At 32.7% G+C, this 22,747-nt stretch overlaps 1 protein-coding gene across 2 annotated transcripts in view; it reads left to right on the top strand.

Moving 5' to 3' along the window:
- The window catches only part of LOC413215 (lachesin), a 90,864-nt gene that overhangs the window by 45,689 nt on the left and 22,428 nt on the right, over window positions 1-22,747 (top strand). For both annotated transcript variants that reach the window (XM_026442513.1, XM_006569741.3), the window contains exon 2: window positions 7,310-7,348. The gene's annotated coding sequence lies outside the window, so the exon portion shown is untranslated. The remainder of the gene's footprint in view (window positions 1-7,309; window positions 7,349-22,747) is intronic.

Below are 22,747 nucleotides of genomic sequence, written 5' to 3'. Positions count from 1 at the left end.
TCAAACGCATGTCGTCAACGAGATTTAATCGACCAAATCCGGAATATTGGAATCGGATTCCAGTTCTAAACTGTATTTTGCCGTTAATCGCTATAGAAATCCGTATCGCGCATGCGTATGTTTTCTCCATATTTTTTCACAAAAAGGAAAAAAAATTCGCGTTATATAATTTATACATTTTCTTTATATTTCTATATTTTTATATTCCTCACTTTTGTATTATATTCCACACGCGTTAGAGAAGTGTCGAGTTTATATTTACGTAAAGATACGACTCGCGTCTTTGTATATTTACGCGTGAATATTCGTGTCCTTTCCCCCCCTTTTTCAACCGTCGTACGACGTAGCGAACTCGGTGTAGTAGGACAAAGGCATCGACACGATCCACATCTATAATATAACTTATTTCCATTTCCTTCGTTTTAAATATATTCTTTTCTGCACATTTATTATTTTAAACGTTATTATTTTAATTAAGTGTGTGTGTGTGTGTGTGTGTGTGTGTGTGTGTGTGTGTGTGTGTGTGTGTGTTCGCGAGGACTATTTATCTGTGTGTGTCTGTATGCATATACATGTGTTCATGAGGTGTGTGTGTGTGTGTGTGTGTGTGTGTGTGTGTGTGTGTGTTCACGAGGACTATTTATCTGTGTGTGTCTGTATGCATATACATGTGTTCATGAGGTGTGTGTGTGTGTGTGTGTGTGTGTGGGGGGGGGGAGAGAGAGAGAGAGAGAGAGAGAGAGAGAGAGAGAGAGAGAGAGGAGAGAGAGAGAGAGAGAGAGAGAGAGAGAGAGAGAGAGAGAGAGAGAGAGAGAGAGAGAGAGAGAGAGAGAGAGAGAGAGAGAGAGAGAGAGAGAGAGAGAGAGAGAGTATTGGGTGGGCATGGTTTTCTGGAACGAGGAAATTTTCGAGGAAAATTTTCGAGAAAGTCGCGAGCGAAGAAAACGTATATTGCGTATATACACGCGCTTCAAATACGATGAACTTAATGGACGAATAGCGAAACAGTGTTTCATGGGTTTACCGTGAAAGCATTTTCGAAAGCCCCATTACGAGAACCCTATCCACTGAAAAGCGGCATTAATGGTCCATGCTATATCTTCTCGTTTCATTTTGGACCCTTTACCCTTTGTCCTTCTTCGACTTCGTTGTCATAGTTTACATTTCAAAATTGCGAATAACGAATGTTTCTTCGAGAGAGAGAGAGAGAGAGAGATTTTCGTGCTTTCGTTAAAAAATTCGCCCCATATTTTTTCACACAACTCGATTTTTATCGAATCGAATACGAGTTATCCCGTTAAATTTGCCAAAACTTTCGAAAACTGGAAGAGTAACTGGATTGGAATTGGAATTATAGGGAATTATTTCCTTGAGCGAGGAATATAGTTTCGGAAGAAAACAGTTCCATTGATCGCAGTTTCTCGAAAAGTGCCATTAGTGGGTTAGAAAGTAGCGCGGCCGCTGTCTCGAAAGAGGTTGCGCCAAGGCCATTGCGATTCTGAAAACTTGGACGATTGCAATAACAATTGGGGAAAGCTACGGCATTACCTCCTCCCCCCCCCCCCTCTTCCGAAGTAGCGGCAACGGCTTTGCGCGAAGCGGAAAATCTTCGAACGAGATTGACAAAGTAAATTCGCGCTTGGTATCGATGAAAGAGTCCAATTTGTTATTTCTTATTTTCTTTCGAAATTCCCGTAAACGAATAAGTAATTTGTGATGTATCCGTTTTATTTGGTTGGATAGGATCCAAGGAAAGTTGATGGTGGAAAAATTTTCAGGAAATTTAGAAAGGAAAGGGGGAGGAATGTAATATCCTTGTGAAGGAATGCAATATCGTCCATTTCTTGGGTGCAACCGATACACCGTTTCGCGGTCTATGCGTGATACGCGCGAGCGAAACCTATGAATACAATGTTGCCGAATGTTTCGTAATGACGTGCCCATCTGTGAAACTGCTTTTGAACGAGTAACGATATGTAACGAGGCATTGCGAAACGTTTCATTCTCTTTATCCACTTTTATCTCTTATCGTATAAAATACGAATATTATCGAATGCGGTTAATTACGTGATTACGTAATATAAGAACGTGAAGTTTTAAAAAAATTAGAATATTTTTTCATCGCTAAATCGAAGCGATCCCTTTTAAGGATTAAATTTTACGATTTATTTCTCGAACGGATTTAATATCGAATTTAAGAAAAAAATTGAAAAAAGGAAATTTTGTGATAAATTTACTCGAAATATTTGATCCTTGTTATTAATTTTAATTACTTATTATTAATTTGATTATTTATATTCTTTCCAATTATTATTTTACTAAGAACATTTTGATTAATGCAATCTTATTTACTTTTATTATTATTATATATATAATGAATTTAAAATTATTTCAAAATCAAATTAATCATTATTATTATTAAACATTATTATTTCCATTCAATATTATAATCTTATCGTTAACATTGATTCAAAATTTTTATTTATTTAATTTATAAAAATTCTTTACAATTTTTAAGACATTTAGTTCCTTCGAATTTTTTTAAAATAAATTTCACAGTAATTATTGAATTAATTAGATCATTCTCTTCGAATGAACGAGCAAAGTTTTGAATAATTTGGCAACACTGTTGACAGTCGTTTGACTTTATTTCCGAGCGAATGTCATATAACTAGCCCGTATCTATCTGATCCGAGTTGTTATACTTTGAACTTGTTGTTGCCGCGAACTCTCCTGTTCCCAATCTCGAACTTCGCTTTCGCCAAGAATCCCATTCTCCTTTCATCTGGGTGGAAGATGCGCGAAATTCTTATAAAGAGAGTTTCTTCGTTCTTTGTTTTACGCGGCAAGTTAATGAAATATCATCATTTTTATTCCCCAATAAAACTCGTTTCTTTTCGATAGAAAAATAGAATATTTTTTTTATTTTTTGTATAATTTAAATTCGTAAAGATTAAATTTGGAAAAATGCATAGTAATTTACGATTAACTTCAACTCGTTCGAGATCCCAAGTTAAATTTGATATCTTCTGTTTACTACTGGAAAGAAGTCTCGCAGGACACGGCACAAGGGCAACAGAGATACTTCGCTAGGACCGCCCATCCCCACTTCGCGATGTTTTGTTGACAATTCTGAAACCTGATACTTTACATAGTAGTAGAAGCGTTATAATTTGAATATTTAAAATCGTAAAAATTATTTTCACTTATTTTCACTATTATATTAGGATAATCATTTAAGATTTTGGAAGAAATTGAAATATTTTCGAAACTATTAATTATTTCGATATAATATTAATATATCTATAATGTATCTAATTTATTCGTATATGTAAAATTATTACCTTAACTACTCGAATACAAAATTATATTTATAAATTATCATTACAAATCGTAATTATTATGAGAAATAAAAAAATTTTTATATCGTATCGATACGTTAAAATTTCTATGGCTACGCTAATGCATGGACGTTTAGATAGTGATCGTCGTTTTGGATTAGTATATGTGACAAATACCATGGTAGAAGCAATACGTGTGAAAATAGGCGTTCCTTTCCAAATTAACCAATCAGATTCGCGATTCCTTCCTTCTTTCCACCAATGAACAGTACAGTTCGACTCAAATTTATCTATAATCGGATAACAAAACGTGAACGTTATTATTCCAGCGTTACTATTCACACATACTATTTCGATACGATATTTCAAAAAGATTGGATCACCTTTCGCTCTCTGGAATCGATCCCCTGAAAGATCGTCGAATATGATCATCTTCCAGCTCGATTTTCGCCTAAAGGGCGGAGCTTCTATGACGGTTAGATGAAACACGAGTTGATTTAAATATGGCTCTCGATTCGAAAGCATCTGTTACCCATTCCTCTTTCGAATCATTAACGTTTTGAATGGTTTGGATGGCCGACTAATCTCTTTCCTTGGAGGATTTCAAACAGCAGCAAATCCGGCTTAGTTTCATAAACCATTTTCATACGTATATCGTTACATTTCTTTTTTTTTTCTTTTTTTTCGAGCAAGAATCACTATTTAATCTATTTGCACGGAAATCTTGGTTCTTTTTAATCGCGAAATAATAAACGAAAAAAAATATTCGAAGAAACGTATAAATCTTAGACGTTAGAGTTCCGTCGAGCGAGCAGATTCTTCTTCGAATCGAGTGGTATGAAAATTCGATTCATTGATGAAACATGCAAATTCGTTACGTGTTATCGCATATGCATACACGGGAGAAAATTTTCAAGAGCTTAACCAAACAATGGATCGCGTTACAGATTATGGATTCAGGATTTCATTCGTTCCTTGTGCCACCAACCATCTTCACCGATCTACGCTATTTTTATTTAACCATTCTTGTACAATTAATATCCCATCCAACGTTTCTTATTATCCTATTATCCATAATAAGTGCGCTTATACAAAAAAATATTCACAAACATTCCCAATAATTTTTCACAATCGCCTAAAATAGATTTAGATCGGATTCGATAACGAATAAGACAGCATCGTGCGGTGATGCGGTGGTTTGCTTTTCGCTCTCGCAATAGGCGCGACGATCTCTCGAGCGCTGGGGAACCAGTCACCGTGTTGAGAGCGTAATTATGGGTAGCGGTGGAGGGGGGACAGCGTCGAGGATCGCAGCGTAACTTATGCGTCCTATCGCAACCAACTCCACACACGGCGTTCTTCTAAAACGTTGCGTCTATTACGAGACCGTTCAATTTAACTATTTATTCTTTGATATTATTATTATTATCGTTATTATTGTTATTCAGAATAGCGTTGAGAAAAATAAGAAGGAATCGATTCTTTCTATTTTCTGATCAAACTTTTTTTTTTTTTTTCTTTTTCCTCGATATTCATTCTTGATATGGGAATTAAGGACAGATCCGTGCGAAGAGAGTTAAGAATTTATTTTCGAATAAAGTGGAGATGGTCGTGTAAAAATCTACAAGTTTTTAACGCGATGAGTGAAAAAGAACGATGGAAAGAGGGGGAGTTTCGGGATTCGTTCCTGGCATTATGCATATTCATTTATGACATATTGCACGTGAAACGTTTTACACGCACGCCAGCCCAGTTTAATACCTCGCAAAGTTTCCGCTCGTTTATCTTTTTACCCGGCCACTTAATTTCCATCGAGTTCGTTAAATTCATTTCCACCCAAAATCCTTGATGTTCTTGGTCACTGTTCGAGGTGCGCGCATGCGCCGTATGTATTCCACCCACGCTCTCTCTTCCACTGAACTTCGTTTGAATATATTCTAGATTCATTCTGGCACGAGTGGATGGCCTAGAGATTTATAGGGGAAGGTTGCACCATTGACAAAATCCGCTGGTAATACCCGCGCCGCTCCATAGATACCGGTTACATAAAAATCCCCGGGCGTGGAGAATTTTTCTGGATTTAGATTAATGACGCCCGATATTTCGATATATCCTAATAGCGTTTTCCTTACCCCCCCCGCTACAATTTCTGCATCCACCTGAAATTATTTCGAATCTTCTTCTTTTTTTTCCTCGAATTCTCGTTTTTTCTCGAGTTTTGAATAAATTCGTCGCGATGGGGAAAAAATTGAATTTTTATTGAAAATAAAATTTGCAAATGATATTTATTATTTTTAATTATTAATAATATATCCTGGAAAGTGAATATTCGTAAATTTCTCCAGATAATTTAATTTACGATTTTCCATTATTTATTCGAAAGTTTTTTTAAAATATGTCGTTAATATTCTTAGAATATTTTAATATGCATCGAAAATTGTTTGCAACAGATGTGTAATAAATTGTGTAAAGGAGGACAGAAAATATTGTATTGATTACAAAAATATTATACACAACGATCGAGTTTACGTTAATTCGTGAAATTAATTATTACTTTCAATGATTGGCTCTGATAAACTTATTTGATTTGACAATTAATTACCTAATGGATCACAGTAGCGTAGAAATATTAGTTCAAAATCAATAATTTCCACCGTATTTGACCAATATTTGATCAGGCAACATGACATGATTAACTAGAATTATAACTCCCGATGAGAGGTTCGATTACTCCTATTCAATACCATTCGTGTTAAATGAACAGAAAGTTCATATCGTATATATCAGATAATGAGTTAAATAATTGTAATGAAAATTTATATTCTTAAAAGGCAAATTTGCACGCGTAAAATTAAAAAAGAAGAAAAAAAAAACGATAGATTTTTTTTCAATCGTTCGATCTCGAGTGAAAGTTTCGATATTATACATTTTCCATGTGAAAAGAAATTGAAAATTGTATCATTGAAACTCACTCGGAAAATAGACGAAATTCATACTATTGAAGTCCTGTTTTTGTTTTATCCCGATATCTCGATCCGTTGTCGAGATATAAACGTTCAAAGTATCCGTAATGCTTAAGATTATGAATAGGCCTAGTAATTTCCCCTAGAAATGCGCACGCTTTCAAGTAGAGTGAGAAAAATTACTACGTGCGTTTATCCTTGACCAGTTTCACTTGTCTGAAGCTAGCGACAAGTCGGTGAGATGCGAGCAAGTGTTCCGAGTCAACGGCGCAAAGATAGTAGACGATTAAAAATTACTCTTTTCTTTACACGACGATATCTTCGGAACCGGAAATCATATCGGGATAAATCAAAAAGCGTTTTAATAAGGAAGATTCCACGCTTCCAACGATCTTTCATTTATCCACGGGAAATCGTTATTTTCCGAGTTATAGAGGTTCAAACTTTTTTTAATTTTAATACGGTTTAATCTAAGTTTTAAAGGTGAATTGCGCGAGAGACAGAAATGTTTATTTCTCCAAAAAATATACACCGCTTTATAACGATCTTTTTTAATGGTATCTCGAAAATCGTTCGCGAAAAAAGATTTACTGTGTCCATATTCTCGTCGATTTTTAATTTTCTAACAAGTCTTATTCGAAGAATTAACCTTTAAATTTGTATCGCATGTAACGATGCGCCGTAACAGAATCCAGAATGAAGTCGGAATTAATTATCAAGCGTATTTTCGAGTTTCGTCTTATATATGTTTATTGATGTACGAGGATTGCACGAGCATATAGTGCCAGCATGCTTTAATGATTTTGCTCTTGTAGACTTGCAACCACTCTTCGCGGCTATATTTCGTTCGCTTACGTTTAATATTCTGCATTCGATTCTTCGCGTTGTTCAAATTATTTAAAACTTTATATATGATACGATGAAATAAACAAAGTTTGAATACGTTTATTTTAGAGCATACAATTGTGCACAATTTATTAAAATATTGTATATCGTATATTTCAGGAAGTGGAAGAACAGCTCTTTGATGTACGAATCCCTAAAGTAAGTGAGCTATTATTTTATTAATTTAAAAATTAATCGAAAATTTCTAACGTTTTTTTTTTTAATAATTCTCGGCCAGAATATAAATCTTTCCCAAAAGATTTTCCAAGAAAAATTTCAATTCGATGTTACGATCTGTGTTTCTCCATATTGAATATATCCAAAGATTAATCGTTAAATTAAAACGAGCGTTAAGTCCCAGAGGCGGGTGATAAAATAAAAGGGTGATATATGGATGGTAATTTCGGTATGCATCAAGTTAATTTGTGAAAATAATCGATTAAAATGCAATGTCCAGAGGCATGAATACAAAACCATGTGGCGTGTTGCGGTCAGGTCGTATTCTATTCCATGCATTTGATTTCGAGTGCATGTGGTCTACGGTACAACTCAGAATATTTATAATATGTATGTGTAATGAAATGTCTCATCTAGTTTACATATATGCGAATTTACTAACTTACAAGTTGCGAATTCTCGTTCCAATTCACTCCAAGTATACGTTAAATGATAAACAAATGACAAAAATTGTAAAAATTCCAACGAGATCAAGCATTAATTTTATCGATCTAAAATAATTCATTAAGTAATTCATTAAATAAATAATTAATTAAATAAACAATTTTAATGAATTCACAAATTTCATTATTAAAAATTATTTCATTATAGGAAATTTCACGTATATTTGATGATAAAGAATAAAATAAACTTTATTTCTGATTTATATAATACACGATCAAAAATAAAAATTATTTTAAAAATTTTTTTTTTTTTAGAGAGAAAGAGAGAGAGAGAATATTTGGATAAAGTGGTCTCTATTGTTCCCATTGTTTTCGCGACACCTATAAAAACGTTTCGAAAAAATCGTCCTTTTCGAAAACACGAATTTTTTTACCATCTTTATTAAAATCTCTGGACAAGCGAGCGACGCTCAAAAGCGACGAAAAAAAATTGTTGGCCCATCGATAAATTCCTAACCTAAATCAATTTTCGTCGCGTGTATAATGGTAACCGAAAAAAAAAAATTTTCGTCATCGATAACTGTTATAACCTGATTTCAACCAGCTATGTGTATGATGGTTACCAAAAAAATGAAAAAAGAAAAAAAAATCGAAAATAATTTTCATCATCGATTACTAGTTATTCTTAACCTGAAACAATTTCAATCATGTATAACGTTGATCGAAAAAAAAATTAAAAAAAATATTTTTCCTCGTATTAAAAATATAAATTTTCATCGCAGAATATTGATTATTTATGAACAAAACGATTATATATACGAGATATTTGATAATTTCGAATATTTATAATCGTATTCAAACGTTACCGACTGGGTAAAATGTATTATTTTACTCGCCTCTATAAACTCGATTCCAACTGGAAAGCCATTGGATCCGAAGGATTTTCGGGAGGCAACCCAAAATTCCTGAAAGCGCTCCACGTCTTTCTCATACGGAAATTCCTTTGGGATTACCAAATATCTCGAGAAACAAAGTGTATTATTTTGTTCCGTGGAAACCGTTCGAAATATTCGCGATAAACATTGTTGCCAAATTATTGAGAATCGATAAATTTAAAGTATTATTGTATTATAATTAAAAATTCAAAACAATTACAATTACACCTTACGGTATAATGCTTATAATGCTGTTTACTTCGAGATGATAATCGCGCATGCGCGAGTAAGGAGAAAGTGCTTCCACATCGCAAATAATTAAAACGTAAATAGCTCGACCGGTAAGTGCATCGATCGTTCGTTAAAACGCGTAGTATGGGAGATATTGGCGCACAATGGTTAGTTGTTTAATATCACGATATAAAGTTGATCGTAGCTTTGGGCGTTCGTCCAACTGCAAAACTATCGTGGATGCCTAAAGGCGTTCGTTCGAGGACTCGATGGGGATATACGTCGAATATCCCTCCGGACAATGGTCTTGCAGGAAGGCATTGATCGACCCTTCTATTCGCATAGTTGGCGAATAATCGCCGCGCTTGGCGCGACGCGATAATTATTTCGAATCTACGAAAAGTTCCTCGCGCCCTGTAAATTCTTTGAAAATCGAGTCGATGCTTTACGAAAAAGAAGGAAACTTTTTCCTCGTGGTTCTAAAACGGGGAATCTTGTTGATGGAAAGCTACTTTTTATAAGAAAGCATTTTTGTTTCGTCTCGTGAAATTTTTTCCGTTTTAAATCGTTTAAATTTTTAAATTATTCGTTGTTTGCGGTTCATTGTTTTATACACGAGAAAATAGAATGAATTATTATAATCGAATGTTGAAAAGTTTGAAAAAGTGTCAAAATTATTCGGGTGAAACGATTTATCATTGATGGATAAAGTAGAACAATCGTCAATATAGACCGTTGCTATACGAGGATGATTAGTAGCATTCTTTAAGCCGGTAACAATACACGCAGCGTAGCGATGAGATGTCAATTGCGTAAATTTAGCTTATTGTTAGTTTATTTGCACGTATTACTTTGCAATTGAAAATTTATTCGATGTTACGATGAACGTTGCCAATTGCATTCGCGTTTTATTTTTTGGACGAGAAAAAATTTCAATATATTAAAAAAAAAAATAATAAAAAAATGAAAAACGATAAACTCTCATTCTATTTTATTTACGTCCAAATAAAATCTTTGCTTTTTAATGAATAAAAAATGATTCAAATACATATAATATGACTTTTATGATTTATACATACGATAATGAATACTTTTTTCATTCATGATTTATCAAACGCGCAAAGTTATTCAATTTTCTCGGGAGACATTCCATAAAAATATAAAAATGCAAATACGATAAAATTTGATACAGTTGTAATTTCTATACTACCTGGACGTATATACTTGATCAGATATTCCATTGTTCCGTATTATTTCACAAAAGTATAATACCACATTACGTTAAATAGCGCCATATTGTTGGAACATCGTCGTAAAACGTTCGAAGGTACATAACGATAGATATATATATATGCCGATTATAAAACGTTTCACACAAAGCGCTCGACCCGTCTAAAAACCACCGAGTGTCGTGTGCAATTTGAATGAAAATGCGGTAAATGGTGATGGTTGTTTATCAGTGGCTAATGACGCGTCGTTTAGTTTAGACCGATGAAAACTGGCCTTTACTCATTTTCGGCGTGCCGCCACCTGCCTATGTACTCACGCTCGCTTATACACCTCGTTTCTATTTGTCCCCGCTAGACACGAATTTTCGGTGTCGTTACACTCTTGCGGTCGATCGAAACGCTTTCGAATTACCATTTGTGTACAATTTCCACGATTCGAACACACACCGTTAGTTAATTTCGTTAATACGTAACTATGTACGCTACTTTTCCAACACGTGTCTCGCAAATCGATGATCGGAAGTTATGCGCATTTGACGACACTCGGATTGGCGGCATCGTTTCCGCTCGAGAACTATCGAAGATCGATCGTATCGACAGATTCCTAAACCTCGTTCCTCCTTACATCGCGTTTCGAAGATGGCGCGCATCACTCGTTCTCGTGAGTTGAACAGAAGAGATGCCGGAATCAGTTTCTGCCGCTAGATTGTCTTCTTTCGTTTCCATTCGACTTGGATGAATGTTACCAAGCTTCAGGAATCTCGACTATGTCGCTATGTGTATCCCGTATCCCGTATATAGCGGCTCGATCTCGATTGTAAATTCGTAAACGCAATACGACTTAACCTATATCGAGGCGATATATATAGGTTATACCGTTTTACGTTGTGCGTTGTTACGTTTGTTTTTGTACTTACCTCGACAAAATGAAATAATTAAAAGTGATTCGGTTGTGTTTTATGTGTTTATGTGTTTATGTGTTTCGGTCATTGTGTGTGTTTGACATCGAATAATTCTATATGCGTGCATATATAAGTAAATGAGTAAATTGCAGATTTATGATATTAGGATTGATATAGACGAATTTTGTCGCATGGCAACGGCCATTTACATTGGCTATTATCGATAGCCATTACTCGCTCGTCTAAATATCACAAAACTCGCGGATACTATGGAAAAGATTGCCCGAAAATTATCAATTTTCGCCCGCGCGAGCCCGCACCATTTCTACCTAGCTTTCTCTCTGCTTTTAAGTATAATTCGATGTATGCGCTGGTAAAACGCGCGTGAAACGCGTATATACGATAAAACGAGCATCGCGTTTGAAACGAATGTGGACAGTAGTAAAACAAATTTGATCGGTGTAATATATTAAAAAATATTAAATTTAATCGTTTATTTAAAAAAATTTAAAAGTGCTATATTGAACGATAAAACGTTTTAATTTTAGATTATTTCATTTCACATTTCGCTATAGAAACGATATATTCTTAAAACATATCACGATAAAGAATTATTGAAAATGGAATTCGTTGTGTTTGAATATTTTTTTGCATTACGTATACGCATTACGACATACGTTAAAAACTATACGTGTGAAAAATAAACGGTACATTTCCGTTTTAACGATAAAGAAAAAAAAAGAAAGTAAACGCTTGCAGAATGTTCGTGAAACCTTAAAAATATAGGCCAAACAGTGAGATACCAGGCCAGATGCCAACCTGTTTTTATGTCGACACTTTCGATGACAAAACATTATTTCTTTGCTTTTTATTTTTTTTAACTTGTTCCATATCTTCAAATACTTAAATGCATCACGATATACATTCGCATCGACAAGGTTCGTTACGTAACACGTATATTTTATATATTTCGACGCGTATCAATTTTTCTTCTTTCATTTATATCGTTTTTTCTTTTTTTTTTTTTTCCACCATTTCCACTAGAGAAAGAATGAAAAAGAAGAATCAAGAAACATGGGAAACTATGGAAAAGGAGATGGAGGTGTAGCTAAGCAAGGCAGGCAACCAGGGAAATGCTGATCCGCATTCCCGAAACGCCCGGTATTCCAGCGGTATTGCACGAAATTGCTACACTCTGTCCGCGTCATTCCGCGGCTGGCTATTGTAGGAGCACGGTTATTCTCCAGTTTCCATCTGCATACCTTTAACTCGCTTCTTCCTCCGATCTTTTCCTTCTTAGCTGACTCGCGATTCGTTTTCGTTCGGCGTTGCGTTCTTAAATATATTTTTTTAAATATTAATTATACAATTTTTTTCTATATTCATCGTTATATGATTGATATGAGAATAGTGCAAATAAATAATTTTTGATAGAATAGACGTAAAGTAAAATTGCACTTAATGAATTTTACGGTCAATCTTTTTTCTACTTATAATATTAATTCGAAATTATCAAGAATATTATCAAATACAGTGTAATGAAATCAAATTTGAGGAAAAAGAATTGTTAAAAATAAGGAAAAGTAAAAATTGATAAAAATAAGCAAGAGAAGCAAATTAAATGATAAATTAGGGGAGGAAGAGGAATTGATAAATATAAGGAGGAGGAAGAATTGATAAAAATATATAATATATAATAATCCTTATTTCCATTGTTAGGAGATGCGAAAAAGTGGATAGAATCGTTCGGATCGAGAATTCCAAGCAAAGGAGGATCCAAATTTTCGAATTAAAAACGAGAGTAAGAAGAATGAGAAAAATGAGAACAAAATATTGATAAGAGAAAAGAAGGGCAATTAATAAGATAAGCGAAGAGACGAAAATGATTGAAATAAGAAAATAGAAGAATTTATAGAATTAAGAAGAAGGAATTGATAAATTTTAGGAGGAAAAAGAATTGATAAAAATAAGGAGGGGAAGGAATTGATAAAAATAAGGAGGGGAAGGAATTGATAAAAATAAGGAGGAGGAGGAATTGATAAAAATAAGGAGGAGGAGGAATTGATGAAAATAAGGAGGAGGAGGAATTGATGAAAATAAAGAGGAAGAGGAATTGATAAAAATAAGGAGGAGGAGGAATTGATGAAAATAAGGAGGAGGAGGAATTGATGAAAATAAAGAGGAAGAGAAATTGATAAAAATAAGGAGGAGGAGGAATTGATGAAAATAAGGAGATGGAGGAATTGATGAAAATAAGGAGATGGAGGAATTGATGAAAGTAAGGAGGAGGAGGAATTGATAAATATAAGGAGGAGGAGAAATTGATAAAAATAAGGAGGAGGAGGAATTGATAAATATAAGGAGGAGGAGGAATTGATGAAAATAAAGAGGAGGAGGAATTGATAAAAATAAGGAGGTGGAGGAATTGATAAATATAAGGAGGAGGAGAAATTGATAAAAATAAAGAGATGGAGGAATTGATAAAAAGGAGGAGGAGGAGGAATTGATGAAAATAAGGAGGAGGAATTGATAAAAATAAGGAGGAGGAGCAAATTAAATGATAAATTAGGGGAGGAAGAGGAATTGATAAATATAAGGAGGAGGAAGAATTGATGAATTTGGGGAGGAGGAAGAATTGATAAAAATATATAATATATAATAATCCTTATTTCCATTGTTAGGAGATGCGAAAAAGTGGATAGAAATGTTCGGATCGAGAATTCCAAGCGAAGGAGGACCCAAAATTTTGAATTAAAAACGAGAGCAAGAAGGATGAGGAAAATGAGAACAAAATATTGATAAGAGAAAAGAAGGGCAATTAATAAGATAAGCGAAGAGACGAAAATGATTGAAATAAGAAAATAGAAGAATTTATAGAATTAAGAAGAAGGAATTGATAAATTTTAGGAGGAAAAAGAATTGATAAAAATAAGGAGGGGAAGGAATTGATAAAAATAAGGAGGAGGAGGAATTGATAAAAATAAGGAGATGGAGGAATTGATAAAAATAAGGAGATGGAAGAATTGATAAATTTGAGGAGGAAGAGGAATTGATAAAAATAAGGAAGAGGAGAAATTGATAAAAATAAAGAGATGGAGGAATTGATGAAAATAAGAAGAAGGAGGAATTGATAAAAATAAGGAGAAGGAGAAATTGATAAAAATAAAGAGGAGGAGGAATTGATAAAAATAAGAAGGGGAAGGAATTGATAAAGATAAGAGTAAAAATAAGAAATTGATAAAAATATATAATATATAATAAATAACCCTTTTTCTCAAAATTGCGAATAAAAAACGAGAGTAAGAATGATGAGGAAAATGAGAACAAAATATTAGTAAGAGAAAGAAAGAGCAATTGAGAAAATAAAGAGAAGAGATGAAAATGATTAAAATAGAAGAATTGATAGAATTAAGAAGAAGGAATTGATAAATTCCTGGGGAGGAAGATTGATAAAAATAAGGAGGAGGAGGAATTGTTGAAAATAAGGAAGAGATGGAATTGATAAAAATATATAATATGTAATAATCCTTATTTCTATTGTTACAAGAAAGTAGATGGAATGTTCGGATCGAGAATTCCAAGCGAAAGATGACACAAACTTTTGAATTAAAAACAAGAGTAAGAATGATGAGGAAAATGAGAACAAAATATTGATAAGAGAAAAGAATGGTAATTGATAAAATAAGTGGAGAGACGAAATTAATAAGAAGGAATTGATAAATTTAAGAAAGAAGAAAAATTGATAAAAATAAGGAAAGAGTGGAATTCACAAAAATAAAAAGATGGAAGAATTGATAAAAACAAATATATTTTTTGAAGAATTAATTATATAATCTTTTTTTATATTTATCCTCTCACGACAGATATAAGAATTGTATAAATAAATAATTTTTGATACAATGGAAGTAAAATAAAATTGCATTTAATGAACTGTACAGTCAATCTTTTTTCTACTTATAATTACTACTTATAAAATATTAATATTAATTTGAAATTACAGGAATATTATCAAATACAGTATAATGGAAATCAAATTTGAGAAAAAATAATTGATAAAAATAAGGGAGAGTAAGAATTGATAAAAATAAGGAGAAATTGATAAATTTGAGAAAGAAGAGGAATTAATAAAAATAAGGAGGAGGAGGAATTGATGAAAATAAGGAAGAGAAGGAATTGATAAATTTGAGGAGGAAGGGGAATTGATAAATTTTAGGAGGAGGAGAAATTGATAAATTTGAGAAAGAAGAGGAATTAATAAAAATAAGGAGGAGGAGGAATTGATGAAAATAAGGAAGAGAAGGAATTGATAAATTTGAGGAGGAAGGGGAATTGATAAATTTTAGGAGGAGGAGAAATTGATAAATTTGAGGAGGAGGAGAAATTGATAAATTTGAGGGGGAGGAGAAATTGATAAATTTGAGGAGGAGGAGAAATTGATAAATTTGAGAAAGAAGAAGAATTGATAAATTTTAGGAGGAGGAGAAATTGATAAATTTGAGAAAGAAGAAGAATTGATAAATTTTAGGAGGAGGAGAAATTGATAAATTTTAGCAGGAAGAGAAATTGATAAATTTTAGGAAGAAGAGAAATTGATAAATTTTAAGAAGAAAAGAAATTGATAAAAATAAAAAAATGAAGGAATTGATAAATCACGTTATATGGAATTATATGGATTTTTTTTTAATTTTTGCATCTAGTATCGCGTTAAAAGAAGATTGATTATTCTTGAAAGAAAAATTTTGAATCGAGTAGTTTCGAACAACAAGTTGTCGTTCCCCTCTAAAACGTCTCGCTTTACATGTTCGGATCTGGAACGTGAATTTTAAACGACTGACCGATTTTACCATCTCGATACGTTATAGCGTTTGGTCTCTTCCAATTTTAATATGTATTGTACATTTCTCTTTGCACTTTAATCTCCCCATTCAGACTTACACCATCACTTGCTTAATCTTGTAGTTGTCAACATATTGAGTTTGGAAATCCATCGATCAAATTTCAAATAGATTCGCATGTAATTCGAGATGTTGTATATTTGATTCTCTCAAACGTAAAGAAGAAAAAACTGTTACAAATTATTATAATATCGATTTTATGTGTCTGAAATAACAAGGCATGACGTAATATTCAGAGATAAAAAATAGAGATTAAATAAAAATAATAAAGATAAATATAAAGATTTTTTAGCTGCATAAGAAAATCCGTTTCGATTGATTTTTAATTTAATTTCTATATCCACTTAAAATATTGTATTATTGATTCTACATGCCAATTGAATTTTACAATTTATGTATCATGTTTAATATTTAATGAAAATTATGAAAAATTATGAAAAAAATTCTAGAGACTCGTTGTTTCTCAAAATCAATCGAATCACATTGCTTTTGCAATTATATTGCAATAATTCGAATAATCGTCGCGTGTAATTTATTTATACGATCAATTAAATGCAAAGATTGATACATAACCGAGCTCACCTTTCCGTATTCAAATCCAATACACATTTTGGTTTAGTATAACGTATATCACGCGAAAGCTTGGGTACCTTTGCAGCGCGAGTCTCCATCCAATACTAGTGAAATGATGGGATCAGGGAAATCCCGGACCGAAATAACGGAAATTTGATTTCTCTAGTCAGCAATATCAAATATGACTGTTTATTAGATTAACATATGTGCACATATGTGTAGCAGTTGTTAATAAATCTTAAAATTTATTGCGTTTCCAAGAAATGATGAATGAGGATGGAGAAAAAAAAATTCAGGGATTTATGGAAAATATGGAAAATTAAATAATAAAATATTAAAGATTAAGAAAATTACTAGATAATTTATATATAATTAAATATAATGGATATAACAAAATTGCAAATTTAATTTTATCTTGATAATAAAAAAATTGAAACTAAATGAAAATCTTTCAACTAATATTAATCTAAAAAGTAGAAAAAATAAATTAATTTCAAATGAAATTATTGTTTTGCAAATTGCAAATTTAATTTTCTTAATCTTGATAATAAAAAAATTCATTAAATGAAAATCTTTCAACTAATATTATTAATCTAAAAAGTAGAAAAAATAAATTAATTTCAAATGAAATTATTGTTTTGCAAATTGCAAATTTAATTTTCTTAATCTTGATAATAAAAAAATTCACTAAATGAAAATCTTTCAACTAATATTATTAATCTAAAAAGTAGAAAAAATAAATTAATTTCAAATGAAATTATTGTTTTGCAAATTGCAAATTTAATTTTCTTAATCTTGATAATAAAAAAATTCATTAAATGAAAATCTTTCAACTAATATTATTAATCTAAAAAGTAGAAAAAATAAATTAATTTCAAATGAAATTATTGTTTTGCAAATTGCAAATTTAATTTTCTTAATCTTGATAATAAAAAAATTCACTAAATGAAAATCTTTCAACTAATATTATTAATCTAAAAAGTAGAAAAAATAAATTAATTTCAAATGAAATTATTGTTTTGCAAATTGCAAATTTAATTTTCTTAATCTTGATAATAAAAAAATTCACTAAATGAAAATCTTTCAACTAATATTATTAATCTAAAAAGTAGAAAAAATAAATTAATTTCAAATGAAATTATTGTTTTGCAAATTGCAAATTTAATTTTCTTAATCTTGATAATAAAAAAATTCACTAAATGAAAATCTTTCAACTAATATTATTAATCTAAAAAGTAGAAAAAATAAATTAATTTCAAATGAAATTATTGTTGAAATTAATCGTATAGAATATTGTATAGTTACAATTAGAAATTCATCCAACAAATAATACTGGATAAACTTTTAAACTCTAAAACTAATAATATAAATAAAATATATTAACTTAAATCATGGATACAAAATTCATATTGCTAAAGATAAAAAAGAAATATTATTATTGGTCTGTAAATAAATAAATTTGAATGATTAAAGAAAGATCACTCCTTATATTCACTTTAAATAATGATATTAAATGGCCACCAGTTTGAGGATAAATTTTCGCGAGAATTGTCGCGATATCTCAAATTACGAAATGAGCGTTATAACTTGGAAGCTGTTAAAAAAAAGGAGAGAAAAAAAAAAAAAAAAAAAAAATGTCTTCTTTCTTCTCTTCACACTTTTAAAGTGTTATCCGAAAAAAATTCCATAAAATAGCGCGAGCGAAACACGGAAGTTGTTATCTATGGACCAACATATCCGGCGTAAATGGAACGCGGACATACGTAAAACTACAACTTTAAAGTTAAAAGCTAGGTTTCGTTCTAACCTCGTTTAATATATCAATTTGTTGTCAAACGCTAAGAAATAAGATTAATAAATACGTTTCGTCGTTAGCTACTTTAATCAATAACGTTTGTGTAAATAAAATATTCTGTTTCGCAAAATGATGTATACAATATTTAATAGTTTCGTAATTATTATCACGATGCGTTAAAAATAAACGACGAAAGTTTATATATTCTGAAAGCTTCGTTTCATTTTAAAAAGGTATGTATTATCCGATACGAAAAAAGGAATCCAATGATATAAATGTTTTTGTCGAATTTAAAAATTTGAGGTTAGGTTAAGTTTAGTTTCGTTTCGTGCAAAATGATCTTGTAATAGTGTCTTTATATATTCAATACGAAAAGGAGAATTCAATAATATATACACACAAAAATTTGTATTCTAAAAGCTTCGTTTCATTTTATAACGAGATATCTCGTGTATTTTTCGGTACGAAAAAACGAATCCAACGATACAAATGTTTTTTCTCGAAACTTTGAAATTAGGTTAAGTTCAATTTCGTTTTATTTTGTGCGAATGAGAAATCTCGTAATAGTGTCTTTATATATTCGATATATGTTCAATACAAAAATTTATATTATAAAAATTTATTTTGTAACGTGGTATCTCGTGTATTATTCGATATTCGAAAAAAGGAATTCAATAATATAAATATTTTTGTCGAAACTGATTAGGTTAAGTTAAGCTTAGTTTCGTTTATAATGGAATAGTGTTATATATTCAATATGAAAACGTGAATTCAACGATACATATAATAAATATTTTTGTACAGAAACTTTGGTTAAGTTAAGTTTAGGTTAAGTTGAGGATAGGTTAAGTGATAAATGGAAATGATATTCGAAGTTTAAAGACAGATTATACTCACTTAACTGAAATCATAATTTAATTATGAAATTGCTGCAAATATTCGAACAATCGAAATCCGTCGAAAAAAATGCTAGAAAATTTGCTAGAAATGCAAATATCCGTACGAACAGTGACACGCATCGCGCAATGGGACGGATCCCTTTGAGCAACTGTACCGCAAACTATACCTTAAACTACACCGTATTATACCTTAACCTATGAAATGAAACGTAACGAAGAAAATTTCTTATTCCAACTTCCCAACAGTTTCTGCTATCGATGCTGTAACGAATGATCCCTCCTCGTCCGTCTCTGCGTATAACGAAATCTCCTAACCTCAATAGTATTTCTCGTACAGGAAGTTGAACGAATTTTTAATGCCTCGATAGCATTGCTGTCGAATAGCCAACTTTCGAGACCTTATGTAGCATAAGTTGTAACGGGAAGGCATATAGGGAACGAGATGAGAAGTTTAAAATTAGAATTGTATGGAGATGGTAATTGCGTGCATCAACGAGGAACACTGCTCGTAGGAAAACTTTTAATTTGGTCATTGAATTAAATGAGAATGGCACGTTTATGCGTATATGCCCCGTGTATACGTACACGTGCGCACACGTGTAGCCCGCCTCTCCAAATAAACAGCCCTCTATGATATTGGACGAGAAATTAAACTTTTGATCGTTCAGCCGTTCCTTGGAATGGGTTTTAAACTCGAAAAAAAAGAGAGGAGGGGGGAGAAACCGGTGTTTTCGTCGGAAGAGGGAAACGTTCGCCGGCATCGGAAGGCGGAGTGGGGGAAGGCAGTGGAGTGGGGAGAGAGAGTGGGGAGTGAGCAAGGAGTGGGGAGGGGCCTCGCACGAAACACTTTAAAGTACGTATTCTATGGAAAAAAGGCAATTGCGCGTATAAACGAAAACACAGTTTCTCTTGGGAAACTTTTAATTTGGCCGTTCAATTGAATGCGGATCGCGAATCTTCGCCCGTTATATATTTACACCCGTGTTATACACGTGTGTACACGGCCGCGTTTACATCGGTGTTGGCGCGGTATAAATTTTCTGGAACGATTGCAGATATTGCTGACCAAAGGAGCAGAATTTCCAATAAAGCGATCCGGAAGGAGTGTACGCGCGTTCTTTCTGTCAATGTTGGAAGAAACGGAAAATATTCAACCGGAACGCCCAACAAATAATATACGTACGTTTTACAAATACGTACATTTCTCGGTTCGGCCGGGTATATATTTGAAAAGTTTGATTTTCACTCTCCACCGTTCCATTCTCTTTTTATCGTCTCTTCAAATCGTATCTTCCTCTCTTGGAGGAAGATTATTCCAATTTTTTTTCTTCTTTTTCTTCTTTTCTTTTTTTTTTTTTAACGACATTCATATTTTTCAGATATCTCTCTCTCTCTTGAACTCGGCTCTTGGCTTGAACACGCGAGGTGAGGAAAATTAAGAAAAAAAAAAAAAAAAAAAAATTAAGATTCACATAGGTCGATTCAAGAAATTTTAATTCTCTTGAATAAATTTAAGAAGAGAAAAACATTTAATCCCCCCCGCCCCATGCATTTTTTGTTATAATATTCTCCGCATTATGGAATATTTACAGGGGAAAAAATACACACAGATGTATTCTATTATATTGCCAATATACAGGTAACTTAAATATTTACGCAAACAAACAACGTTCCTCATATGCCGTTGTTTAATTAAAAGATTTATACGTATATATTGGGTATGTACATAAAAAAAAAAAAAAAAAAAAAAAAGGAAGAAAAAAAAAATTGAAAATTTTATTTCATTTCACAACTGAAATCTACGATTGTTATTGCATTTAATATTTATTTTTTAGCTTCGAGCTATCGAACCCCATCCCATCCCATCCATAGTTATAATATCCGAACGTGAACGAGAGAGAGAGAGAGAGAGAGAGAGAGAGAGAGCGAGAGAGAGAGAAGAAATAGAGAAGATTTTTGCCAGGAACTAAGAAACAAGAAAAATAAAAATCGGAAAGGAATACCATGGTCTGAGTAACATATTGTCAACGATCCTATGTGTTCGAGCCTATCTTATCCTACAACGAAGCCTATTCGCCAGTTTATTATTATTTGTTCGCGAGACGTGGGCTTTCTTTCTGTGTCCCTTGGTACATAGAATTCTCCTCGGTATCGGATAATCCTTGGGAAAAAGGTATAGACACGTGTTCACGCGAGATGGCGCGAGCGACGGTGAAATTGGAATATATACGTGTATATTCTTCCCCACCTTTCGTTTCTTTATCTACGACGCGCTCGATGATTCTCGACCGACTCATTTCTATCCGCGAAAAAATTGACGCGAGATAACGCGATTTCCGCGCGAAAATCGCTCGTGAAAAATTTATAACGCGGAGCGTTCCATTCCCCTCGAATCTTTCGAAAGAAAAAAAAAATATATATATGTATATATGTATAATATTAACTGGACGAAAATGTTGGAAAACGCGTCCCATTTGCATCGATGTGTAACAAAGATGTAGCAACATTAAGCGTGAAAATCAATCGAGCTATAATAGTGGTTGTACATCGGTTATTGACAATCAATGTATCGGTATAAACGGGCGTGTAACACTTAAATTCACTCGACCACGGTATAATTGACTCGGCGAATATCAACTCATATGTCAACAACTTCAAAGGGAATTATTTGAATCGATCGAATGTTATCCGACGTGTAACCGCATTCACTGGAACAAGTTGATTAATCGTGGAATACTACGGGGGAATACACTGAAACGGGGTGCACACCTATTTACGATGATGTTCCATAATTGAATTGGAGTAATACCGAAAATCAAGATAAATTGTGCGATTATGCCGTTACACTCCGGCCGGGAAATATATATAATACACCCGAAAACGAAACGTAAAAACGTTGTGTTTTCAACTGCGCGCACGTATGATACACGAAATATCTTCCATACCGGCCGATCATTATAACGAAACGTCTCGAAAGAAGCGTAACAGAGTATACCAGCTTTTCGAAAGCTATTCCATAAATATATATCGTCTACGAGAATGATAAATGGAGAATTGAGTAAGAAGTCTCGATTGCGTATGAAGATAGACGGATGGATAAATAAAGATAAGGAAGGAAGAGGATAAAAAGAAAGGGGAGGTTAAGAATAGGAAAAAGAAACGAAAGTTGGATTCCGTGATCCAACGGGCGGGATGAGCGAATCTCTCAAGCCCTAATCTTGGGCTTCCCTTCGCCAAGGTACGAGAAACGTCTCGATGCTTCTGATGGTCTTGTTAGACGGTGGATTGACTTCCTCAAACTAGCTGCCCAACTTTCCACGAGATACAGAGACTTTTGAGCCAACTTCCGTGGCCCTCTATATATATAGATACGCATTTACCATCAATTGGTAATGAAGCTTGGCTTTCCTTTCATCGATGAAAAACAATCCATCCGATATCCATCCAAGGATAATTAAACTTTAAAAAAAAAAAAAAAA

This window comes from Apis mellifera, linkage group LG8, assembly GCF_003254395.2.
Source record: "Apis mellifera strain DH4 linkage group LG8, Amel_HAv3.1, whole genome shotgun sequence".
Lineage (NCBI taxonomy): Eukaryota > Metazoa > Arthropoda > Insecta > Hymenoptera > Apidae > Apis > Apis mellifera.
The sequence above is the reverse complement of the archived record's forward strand: the minus strand, read 5'-3'. Positions and strand labels throughout refer to the sequence as shown.